Source organism: Cyprinus carpio, unplaced genomic scaffold (genome assembly GCF_018340385.1).
Source record: "Cyprinus carpio isolate SPL01 unplaced genomic scaffold, ASM1834038v1 S000006795, whole genome shotgun sequence".
In the NCBI taxonomy this organism is placed as follows: Eukaryota; Metazoa; Chordata; class Actinopteri; order Cypriniformes; family Cyprinidae; genus Cyprinus; species Cyprinus carpio.
In genome coordinates this window covers 1,317,351-1,329,836 of record NW_024879381.1, presented here as the reverse complement: position 1 = coordinate 1,329,836, position 12,486 = coordinate 1,317,351, and the positions used below count along the sequence as shown (strand labels likewise).

General features: G+C 36.9%; 1 long non-coding RNA gene across 1 annotated transcript; it reads right to left on the bottom strand.

Moving 5' to 3' along the window:
- Positions 1-5,423: 5,423 nt before the first annotated feature.
- On the bottom strand, positions 5,424-8,788 carry LOC109092504. The gene is made up of 7 exons (XR_006159893.1): positions 8,353-8,788; positions 8,181-8,256; positions 8,020-8,072; positions 7,840-7,908; positions 7,164-7,239; positions 6,902-6,982; positions 5,424-5,504 (listed from the first exon to the last, which is right to left on the bottom strand). It is a non-coding gene; the product is annotated as an uncharacterized LOC109092504 (long non-coding RNA).
- Between the last annotated feature and the right edge of the window lie 3,698 nt (positions 8,789-12,486).

Genomic DNA, 12,486 nt, shown 5'->3' with positions numbered 1-12,486 from the left:
TATTGTTTTGTGTGTAATGGCCATTATATGTTTTTTACCCCCCCCTTTTTTTTGTTTTAAATTGGGCTGGACCCAATGTAAAACTTAAATTGTTTCTGTGAGAGAGGAAGGTGCAGGGTGGATTGATGGGTTGCAGAGTGGGGCTTGGTTTGGGGGATTTAGATTTTCAGTAGATAAGAAAAAAACAGTTTTTTTTCACCAGGAAAAGAATCCAAGAAGACAAGTTAAGGTTTATATGGTAGAGATAAAAACGGTTAAGCTCATTTAATTTTTGGGGGGGTGACATTAGACTCAAGATTAACATTTGAACACATTAGGGGGTGGGGGGAAAGTGCAAGAAGGTAGAAAACGGATGGATGTTTAACAGGAAAAAGAATGGGAGCTGTTGCTCTTTTTTGAAAGATATATTGGCTAATAAGATCAGTTTGGATTATGGTGTTAGTGGGGGGAAGGCCAAATCCTGATCAAATTGGAGGTGGTACAGCCCAACATGGAGTATTTTTTGGGAGTTTTAAAACATCATCAGCCCCAGCCTTACAAGTAAAAATTTGGGTGAAATCCCGTTGGGTTAAAAAGGGTTTTTGATGGCAAATTTTGGGTTAGTCTGAAGGGCATAATGACCCACCCCACAAAAAGCATTTTGAAGGGTCGGGAGAATTAAATGTAAGGGAAAACTTTGGGAGGTTAAAAATAAAATGCTGAAGATTTAGATATAATTAATGGGATTAACTCCTACAGTATTTTTCCCCACATTAGCTCCATGGAAGATGATATGGCCAGAGGTAGACTGGTTTGTTTAGAGGAAAAAAAAAGGGCAGGGAGGAAATTAATGTAGTGAGTGTTTTAGAATAATAGGGAAGAATATGGTAACTTTATTCAGATTTATACAGAGGGTTCAAGAATCCAGAGACAGAAGTTACGGGATTTGGGTAGCAATCAGGTAAAAATTAAAGTAGAAAAATGGATAAGTTAGGGGTTTACACTGGAAATGTTGGCAGTTTTGGGAAAGCATTGCGGTGGCGGGAAAAAAGATGGGACAGGTAAAGGTTGATATCCCCGGTGTTTTCATTTCCCAGGAATTTTAAAGATGTTTATAAAAAAAGACAAGATATTTTGTATAAAGTACTTCAGCTAAGCACAAATTTAGTCAGTAAGGGCAGTCAGGTCAAGTTTATGGGGGTTCCAGCACATGTGGGATCGGGGAAATGAGATGAATAAACTAGCAAAAGGGCAAATTTAAGATACTGTAGAATTTCAAATTAGCCTTAGAAAAAAAGAGGTTAAAAAACATAGTGTGGGGGGAAAATAAAAAAAGTGGCAGGTAAGGTGGGATAGAGAGGAGGGAACAGTTTATTATTCAGAATATTCAAAGGGAAAAAGGTTGGAGGGGGAAACCCAAGAGAAAAATAGTGATAACAAGGTTAAGGTTGGGTCATTGTTTGTTTTTAAAAAAACTTTAAGTTGATGGGCAAGCATCAAACAGGTTTGTGGAAGAATGTCAAGTGGGGGGAATCAGTAGAGCGTATTAATAGAGTGACAGAGATATCTAGAACAAAGAGGCAAAAAGAGTATTGACTTGAGGGGGATGGGAAAGGCCCTCTAAAAAGTTTTGGGGGGTTTAGGGGGATTTAGAGTACTGATGACTTTTTTTTAAGGAGACAAGGGCTATATAGTAGGTTTGAGATAGTTACAGGAAAAAAAGGGGGGATATTTGATTTAAAGTAGGGTAAAGTAGAATTTGTATATAAAATAGGGTAAAAAAAGAATATGAGGAATTGTTTAAAGTAATGAAATTATAATGGTGGTAATGTAGGGAATGTTTTTTTTTTTTTTTTTTTTTAAATATATTTTATATATGTTTTTGTATTGTGTGTATATATGTTTTATGTGTTTTATAATTTGAAGGGGTTAGGAGATTGAGAAAAAAGAAGTGACCATTATGGGGGCCACATTCGAACAGAGGGGGGGGTAATGCTCCATTAAGTTGGGTGCCAACCCCCGGGAAAAAAAAAGAAGAAGAAGAAGAAGAAAAAGTGAGAGAGAGGTGTTCTGTGAGAGGACGGTCCTGTAGTCCCTAGACCTCTTAAATGTTTTAGAGGGAAAAACAGTGACTCATCTTTTTATGTTTTTTTTGATTTTATTTTTATTTTTTTTGGGATGTTTGGTTTACCTCAGTTGGGGACCATTTGCTTTACTTTTTTAACACCATTCTGTGGGAAAAAACCCTAAACGTTTGCAGAGCCTGCTTCCTCCATGTTCCTTTTTTTCCCTTTCTGGTCACATTTTACAAGGGGTCATCTGAATGCCTCTTTTAATGGCAGTTCTTCTATTATGCACTGTAAATGTATAATACCTTCAAACTCTTTGCAATCTTTCCTCTGAGAAACTTCCTTTCTGATATTGCTCCACTATTTTTTCGTTTCGCCGCAGCATTGGGGAATTAGGTGCTCCATGCCCTGCCCACCTCTTGAACTTCTGAGAGACATGCCACTCTGAGAGGCTCTTTTATCACCCAATCAATGTTAGCCCAATTGACCTAATAAGTTTGCAAATTGGTCCCCCACTGGTTTCCTTATATGTACATTTAACTTTTCCCGGCCTCTTATTGCTACCTGTCCCAACTTTTTTTGGAATGTGTAGCTCTCATGAAATCCAAAATGAGCCAATATTTGGCAGGATACCCGCATTTCAAAATGTCTCACTTTCAACAGTGTGATATGTTAATCTAGTATAACTGTGAATAAAATATACGTTGTTATTGAGATTTGTAAATTATTCCATTCCTTTTTACTCACCGATTTGTACATGCTGTCCCAACTTTTTGGATCGGGTTTGTAGCTCCTGCTCACACAGCAGACAAGATCCATTCCTTCTCTTTGGTCCTGCACTAATACTGCTCCGATTGCCCCTTTGGTCCAGCATCTGCGATGACTTTTGTTGGTACGTCCTTGTCAAAATAAGCTAGTGTTGTGGCTTCAGACCACTTATCTTTGAGAATTTTGAAAGCTTTCTTTTTTCTCAAGTCCTGAAATGAATTTTTTTTTTGTCTTGTAAAAAAAAACTAAAAATAAAATCTGCGCAGAGGTTCTGAGATACTCGCAAACTGAGGTATAAAATGGCTACTATAAAGAGAAAATTTCTCACCTCTGAAGCATTTTCAGGCTCTCTTGCCTCCACAACTGCTCTCACCCTCTCTGCCATTAGGCCTATGCCTTGCTCTGACAACAGCATGCCCATAAACACCAGTTTGTCCATGTTAAACTGGCACATCTCTTCATTCAGAGTCAAGCCGCAGCTATCCAGTCTATTTAGTACTGCATGCATTCATTTCTCTTGAGTCTGTTTGTCAGGTGCATGGATGATGATGTCATCTGATATGTTCTCTACTCCTTCGATACCAGCTAGATCAGTGGCTATTTCATGCTGGTACTGCTCACTGGCTGACGAAACTCCAAACACCAGCCTTTTATATGCCATTATAGACTGCAAAGGTTGTGATGTCTCTTGATTCTGGGGTCAATTCCAGCTGATGGTACCCCCATTTCGAGGTCTAGTTTGCTGAACACGACCTGATCCATTCAACCGTCATCCATTGTGGGAATTGGAAACCTCCAAAACACATCCTTATGTGCAGCTGGCATCACCGTGCTGGTCTATATGCAGGCTAATTTGTTTTGTGTTTAGTTTACCTACTCCACGAAAACAATTTGGGGTATTGCTGTCGTATCATGGACTTCATATCACTCACTGCTGCGACTTTAGCTCTACCAATCCTCAGAGCTCCTAATTTAACTGCTGTGTCTTTTCCGAGCAGTGACTCCTCTGCCTGGCAGGGGTTCACTTGATGAGTATACATACAGTTTTTTTTTTTCATTCTTGATTTGGCATGATGAAATGATCTCTTCCATTGCACTTTCTGCATGATTTTCCATGTGCGGGACATTTATAATCTTTTGCAAGACGTCCTGTCTGTTCACATCTGTAACAAGTTTTGTCTGAATCAGCTCTTCCTTTACTACACTGTATTTGTCTTTCTCTGATCTCTATCTCTCTCTTTGAACACAAGACTCAGAGTCTCTTTCACCTCAGTCTGTGGAGAGATGTGCAACGCCGCCATCTGCAGTTCAACACTTTCACACTGCACTTCTATTTCTGAAGTGCAAGCTTGAGTTAAATCCGTTCCTTCCTCCAGCAATTTTCTGCGTACGTATTCAGAGTTGCATCGACTCAAAACAGCATTCCTTATTTGATTTTCTTTAACAGCTCAAAAATCACAGTCCTTGCTGCTTGCCTTAAGCATGTGACAATCTGTTGCATGGTCTGTGCCATTTTCTGCTTTACCGGATCACATAGTCTGTGTTCAGTGCAGTTACTGCCTGCGTGTAGTCTGTTGGCCCTCCTGTGTCTGCGAGTGTGGAGAAAATATCCTCCATGTCTGTCCCAGCTTGATGTATTTTTTGTTTTGTGGAGTCAGGTGCATCATCAGTCAGGATCTAGTCTCGTATAGCCCGGCCCTATATAAATAAGTCGGGCCCCGTAGGGCTCGGGCTGAAATGCAGGGCTCTACCTGGAATGTTTTCCTCAGAAACCTTAGTTTCTTTGCGACTGAAGACATGAACATCTTGAATGACATGAGTAAATGATCAGGAAATTTGTGACCAATCACGGAAAGTAGGGACACAAGTCGGTTCTGGGGCATTTTGAGTTATTCACATATTCTGAAAGTGTACACAGCAAATTTTAAAGAGTGGATTTAACTCCCTCAGAGTTAAAATTAACACTTGCCCAGAGTATATATGGGAATCACCCAGTAAAGTGTTAAATTAACACTTTTGAAAGAGTTAGCATTATTAACACTCTGACAGTGTTAACCAACAAACTCTTAAGGTGTAAAATATTAACACCAGAATGGATGATGAGAACACCAAAGTTGGTGTTCAAAGTTAACACTCATGGATTAACTGGTCAACACTGCCCCAGTGTTCAGGTGAAAATATAAAAAAATAAACCCACAAAACAATAAATGTTTACATTTATTTATTTTATTGAAACGTTGTATTTTTTTTTCCCTGCACCAAAATGTCTTCACTTTCAATGTTTCAATTCAAAGCAATTCAAAATAAAAACAAATAAATAAATTCTAAATCTAAAATTCTAAAATTCAATGTAAAGAGCATGGCCTTACAACAATTAAACATCATAATGTCAAAGCAAATCAGTGCAAGACACAAAAAACATTCTTATTTGGTCCATATGTACTCTTAATGTCATAAGATTTATAATGCTGACATTTATCAGGTTAAACAACAGCATTCCATTCATTACCATAATTGCAGAATACATGTTAATGCTCACTAATCAATGTCTGTGATGGTGTTTGGACCTCCTTGGAGAGAATAGTCTTTTTCTCTCTTCTTTTTTTCTCAGCACGACAAGATGCGTTTCTCAGCAGTTTTCAGCCAAGCAAGATATCCACTCCTATTTGCAGCATCACACACCTTCCCCTGTAAAATTGAAAAACAACAATAATAATAATAATAATAAAAAAAACAAAAAAACAAAAAAAGATATTTTCAAATCCATTTATCAAACGTTATTTTTTGAAAAATCTACAGAAGAAATACATGGGACCACTCTGACACTTTTACATCTTTTTTAAAAGCTTGATATTGATTGGCATATACTGAGATTATAAGGACAAGCAGGTCCCAAAAAAAAAAAAAAAAACATACAGCATTAGAACACAAGTGTGAGTAAATTATGACTTAAAGGGTTAGTTCATCCAAAAATTAAAACTACCCCATGATTTACTTACCCTCAAGGCATCCAATGTGTATATGACTTTTTTCTTTGAGATTAATCCAGACAGAGTTAAATTAAAAATGTCCTAGCTCTTTCAAGTTTTATAATTGCAGTCGGTGGGTTGTTTCTGTTCAACAGTCCAAAAGAAGTGAAATAAAGTGCATTCTTCCATAATAAAATGTTTCTCTAGCTTGCACTAAAGGTTGTACGTGAAAGCCCTTCTGGGCGGATGACGTAGGACGTCGGCGAAGCACATGCATGGTGACGAACACTGAAGAGTGGAGGAGAGAGCAACATGAGCGAATCCCAAATTAGAAGTACAAAACAAGGATTTGTAAAGAGAAGTGTCGGAGGATTTCAATGAAAGCCAAGAGAAGACTGGTTTTCCAATGGTCTTGTAAACAAGCGTTGGTTCTTTCTTGACGTGACTAGCATTTTCTCACTGGAGCTAACGCTACACCAAAGTCCTACGTCATCCGCCCGGAACACACTAAAGTTAGCACAGGAAAGTGTTTATAATGTTTTAAATATGGATATTTTTCTTACAAAAACGCATTGATTCGCTACAGCAGGCCTTTATTCACCACCCCTAGCCGTGTGAGGCACTGTTTATTACTACCTCAATACCACGACTGATGTGCCCTTCAGGAAGGCACTGAACCCCCAATTGCCGCAGCATAAATGATGCCCACTGCTCCGGGTGTGTGTTCACGGTGTGTGTGTGCACTTTGGATGGGTTAAATGCAGACCACGAATGCTGAGTATGGGACACCATACTTGGCTGTATGTCATGTCACGTCATTAGGGATGGATGCATTTTATTGTACTTCTTTTGGACTGTTGAACAGAAAGTCCCACTCACTGCCATTATAAATCTCGGAAGTGCCAGGATCATTTTTAATAAAACTCAGATTGGATTAATCTGAGAAAGAGAAAAGTCAAATACACCTAGGTTGCCTTAAGGGTAAATAAATCACGGGATAATTTAAATTTTTGGGTGAACTAACCCTTTCACTTGAATTTTTGGGTGAACTATCCCTTTAAGGAAAGCATTTAATTCACTGTAAATGGTATTTTGTAAAAAGAAAGTCAGTCTTACTAGAAAATGGGTCTTCTAACGACAGAGACAGTCACAATTCCAAGTGCATACTGATCTCTCTGCGTTGAGGTTGGACAACTCCTATTAAAATGAATACACATAAATGGGACAGCACATAAATAAATGACAGTCCAAATGTATATATACTAAAACAAACTTACAGTTGACATTTTTTAGAAATAGATCAGACTCTTTATTATTATTATTATAAAAAATAAACATGACAAACATGATAATCTTAAAATATGCAATTGTGGCTTACTCATATATTGGTGGCTTCATACTCTTCAAGCACATCATCTCCTTTTGATTCTGTGTGTTAAGCCAGCATGAACCATCTGTAACAATATTAAATAAATAGTTTATTTAAAATTGTAATTCCAAACGCATACAACTCCCTTTTGCTAATTACAAAACATAATGCTTAAAAATAATAACATAATAAAGTGTCTAAACAAAGTAGATGTGCCATACTCCAAGACTTGTGAGGACACAAAATCACTTTGAATGATGAAGAATGTAACTCACTAAGTATAGAGAGTTTGAGTTTACTGAAGAGTGTTATTTTCAAATTAATTCAAGGAAAACAGCACTCAAATCCAATATAAGGACACAACATCATGAAAACTCATTTCATGAAATGAAATCACAAAAATTGTTCATGAGACAAACAAGAACAATTTACTTATATTGCCATTTATATTTGAGCAGTTTTACAGTGGTTTGATTAGACATTATGACGTTGCAAAATAAATAAGTTACTGTATTATAAATGAGATAAGTTAAGTTAACGTTAAAAAACACTTCTGTTTCCCTTCAAATTCAGATTTGATCTGTGAAAATGTTACGGATCGTTTTGGCACGCACAGCATATAACTATCGTCATAAAGTGATATTATTTTATAAAATACACATTGTAAAATAAATAAAACACTTACTTTTGGTGTTTTCTTTGTTCAAACCAACTTCCCCATCTGCTCCAGAGCATCGCGAGTGAATGAAAATATCTCTGAGAAAAAGTTTAGGAGTGTAACTTACAGCAGATAGATATCACTATAAATAATATGACGTTATAAAACACATTTTAAATGAGGTAAGATTTAAAACGGTTAACTTACTTCTGGTGTTTCCCAGTGAACTCCGCATCTGCGCACTGCAGAGCAATTCAAATCTGTGAGAAACCGTTAACGTTAGGCTTGTTCAGATGAGCGCAGCAAATAAATATCGTCATATAGTAATATTATCTTATAAAATAAGTAAATGAGGTAAAACACTTAACTGTTACTGTCGGTGTTTTCCTTGTTAAAACCAACTTCCCTGTATACTTTACATCGCTGGTGAAATGAAATATCGCTCTGAGAAAAGGTTTAGGAGTGTACAGCACATAAATATCACCGTAAATCAATGTGATGTTATAAAATACATATTTTAAATGAGATAAAAACACTTACTTTCGGATTTTCCCGTTTTGAAAAAAAGCCCTCGTCTGTTCCGCGTCGCGAGTGAAAGGAAATGTCTCTGAGAAACGTTTAGGCGCATACAGCACATAAATATCGTTATAAAACTATATGATATTACAAAACATATTTTGTAAGTAAGACTAAACACTTTATTTCGCTGTTTTAATTCCATATGCACTTCGCATCGCGAGCAAAGAAAATGGCGTCTTTGAAAAATATTTCAGATGGGTTATGCGCGCACACGAGAAAATGTCCCGGATGTTATTAATAACACTCAACAGTGTTAATATGGGTTACTTTCCGTGTTAACACCGCAAGAGGGTGCCGTTTACACTAGCTAGTGTTAATCGTTTGAAATTCAACACCGCAACTTTAACTCTTTACTCTAAAAGTCCTTAACACTGGGATTTCAACACTGGAGATTTACTGTGTAGTCTCCAAGCTTTTCAACGATGTGTAACACATGGAAATCTGATCATATTTGGAGAAGTTATGGCCATTTGAAGGTAGGCACTCAATAAAGCTCAAAAGGGAGAAAATGGTCTCTAAGATTGTGCAGTTCTCACCTGTTCTCACCTGCTGGGAGTGACAATAGGGCTCATTTACATCTCATTTAGATAAGCCATACCCCCTGTAAAGCTGGATGGTTGCATAACAACGACAGACGCAACGGGAAAAATCGGACCGCATACTATTAATAATAAAGGATAATGTGCATTGTAAAATGTCAGTAATTTATCTTTTTTGACTTTTATAAAAATGATTTAGAGGCTGAAATATGTGAGTTTTATCTTTTTATAAAACCTTTTTTTGTCAAAACTCTATTTGAACTTGTGCATTGTAGATAACGTTGCAAGACACTCCTTTAAAATCTGGCCATCATTTTTAATTTTTAACACAAAACGAAAAACTTTGATGTTTATGGAAACTCACCCCATAAGAAACAGAAAAGTATTCTTGCAGATCTCGTTGCCTCCAATGATTAAAAGTTCGGGCACACTTTCTCTTTGTCTGGGTCTTCTTTGTGGATGTTACCATCTCCGAAGTTTGCACTGTGCATCTGTTTGCCTCTAAATGTCCAATAATTCGCATGCCCTGCCACTCTTTTTCCGCAGCTAAAGAATCCAGCCGTATGTTGTACATAATGTCTGGAGAAAGCTTCTGGCTACAGGACTGTCTCCCATGCAGAGAGTTCTCTTTTCTCCTCGTGTAGCATTTACAGTCAAAGTTACGGATTTCCCCCATTTCTCTGTCTTTATCCCCATCAAATGTTACTATCGATATAGCCTCTGATATCTTACGGTCCAACTCGTCTGACGCCAGTCCGATACATTCTTCCTCGTCTTTATCTTCGCTCATTTGTAGATTAGGGATATTATTCAGCATGGGCGTCGCTAGGCCATTTTTAGGGGAGCTATAGCCCCCCTAAAATGACCACTCAGCCCCCCTAAAATTTTGAGATTACATTAACTGTACACAAATTTCTGTAGCCTACTTTTAATTTCATATGAAAACGGCGGCAGACTTCGATCGGTTCCTCCCCGTCTTTCAGCGCGTTCTTCAATCCAGACCTCAGCGGCACAGAGCGAGAAACAGAGGACAAGGTGTGTGTTTATCGATAGATTTTTATAATATCATATGTGCATTTTCTTTATCATAAATACAGTTTACAAAAATATCATGGGGGCGCAATCGGTTCCACATGTATTTCACTGCGTTCCCACCCCCCCTCATCACACCACAGCTGTTTCCCCAGAGAAAAATGAAGCACATATAAACACATAGGCATACTTTATAAAATGATGTTGCCATTTTCATTTTCATATATATATATATATATATATATATATATATATATATATATATATATATATATATATATATATATATATATATATATATATATATATACACACCCTCACTGGGGGCTGAGCCCCCCTAAGATGAAAAACCTGAAATCGCCTCTGTTATTCAGTCTTATTATGCCACTTTCATCGTCGCTCAGATCGTCTTCAGAATCAGTGAGCGCTTGTTCATAAGCATCCGGCTTGTCGAAGAAGTACTTCAAAACATTTTCGCCGGCCAGAGCGCTGCATAATAATTAGCCAGCTTCCCTTGGAGGGCGGGGGCAATAACAAAAGAAACAAAAGCCGGCTTATCCAGTATGGAAATACACTCAGACAATGACACTGCGTGCTAGAATCTCCGAAAAACAAGCCGATTTCAACCTCTAAATGTACGCTTTTAAATATACCAATACTGCTATCTCAAACACGGAAAGGCTTCTTCGTGATCTCAACTAACAGATTCTGCAAAAAAACGAAAATCACCAATTAAAAAAAAAAAAACGCTTCTTTCTCATTTTGCTCGAAAGTTGTGCTGCCGACTTGTGTCACTGGTTTCCGTGACGGGTCACATTTTTTATTCTGGAATTGAAGTTCTTCAGACTAAGAAAAAATATATTTTTTCTTCTGTCCTTTTAATCTCTCTCAGTATAAAGGTAGGCCTATAAACAACAAACTTAAAAACTACTTGTTTTATTATATTTGTGCTTTGCTTTTATTCATCTGTTCAGGTTCCTGAACTTTATGTTTATATATTTTAATAATATAAATACTTAACAGAATTTCTATAGTTTTCCTAATTGTCAGGACACAGTATGTGGTTTGTCTCGAGCAATGTAATTTGTGATTACTTATGTTTTATGTCTCATTCTGCTCACTTTTCCTCTCTGGAGTGATTCAGAGTGTGTTGAACATGGATTCAGACACTCGTGAGGATCAGGATCCACTAAAGATCAGGACACTGATGACTCCTGCAACACGATTATCTGCTCGCACAATAAAATGCCACTTGTGTTCATTAGTTGTAAGACACAACCTAAGTAGAAGAGGCTACACCAATAAAGTAAATTTTCTTTCCCTCCTAAAATGTATTTTGATTGAATACACACAAAATAAACACAGAATGCAAAAATAAACGTCAACCCAAAGTGTATTATACAAGCAACACAAGAAAAAAAGCAATATATACAATATGTACAAAAAAATGTATGTGAGTTTGTTTGTATTGTTCGATCCAGGAGTGAACATGCAGACTTTAAGATATTATTTGCAAATAGTTAAATAATCAAGATAATTCTCAGCATTATACATATTTCCCATTATGTGGCTGCACTACACAGTAACACCACTGATGATATTCTTAATCTCTGGTTTAGTTTGTTTATCATGCATCTCATTTTAAGAATTTCAGTTTCAAAGTCTTCTTAAAAGAACCGTCCTCTCCTCACCTCTAACTTCTGTTCCACTTTATGGAGGAACTAGATGACACTAATCATCTGTGCGTGAGCAATGTCATCAAGATACACTGTCAGTCACTGATCACACTTCAGGAATCCACTGCAAGACTCCCTCCAGAGGCTGCTGGACTAAGACTGACAGCAGAAGTTAATCAATCTCACACATGTGAACAGATCTTCATGAGTGTCAGGTAGTATCTTGATCCAACTTTTTCAACATTCAAAGCAAAATGCTGATTTGTTTAGTGTTACTAACCTGAAATTACCTTTACCTGTGCTTAAAATGACCCTAACTGTGAAAAAATCATGCAAAGGAAACATACAAATGTCTGTTCTTTTGTGTTTATTTAGCAAATATAAATCTACAGCTTCATTAATAACTGTAGCAAAAAAAAGCATATATGAAATGGAGGAAAATATACTAATGTAAAAAAGCAGTATTTATGAATATACTGTGTATGTAAGAACAATCATGTTAGCCTCACAGTCTTGGCAAAAACACAGGCATTATTTAATAAGACAAAGAACATGTTATATTTAACTATCAGACAAGTGCCCAATTACTGTTTAATTACTGTACAGCTCCAGTCGAATCATGTAATAATGTAATAACTTGAAGGGCAGTTTCACTTAAAGCTGTTAAACAAAAGTGCTCAAATGGAAAATGATTTAATATGTATTATAGATAGATCTGTTTTCCTATAATGTGTACAGATAATATGATAATATCTCTAAAGTATTTCAGTCAAGCATGTGCATAAGCAGTTCACTCAGATTCATTTCTTAAGCAATGCAAGCATTACTGTGTCTGCTGCTGTGAATCT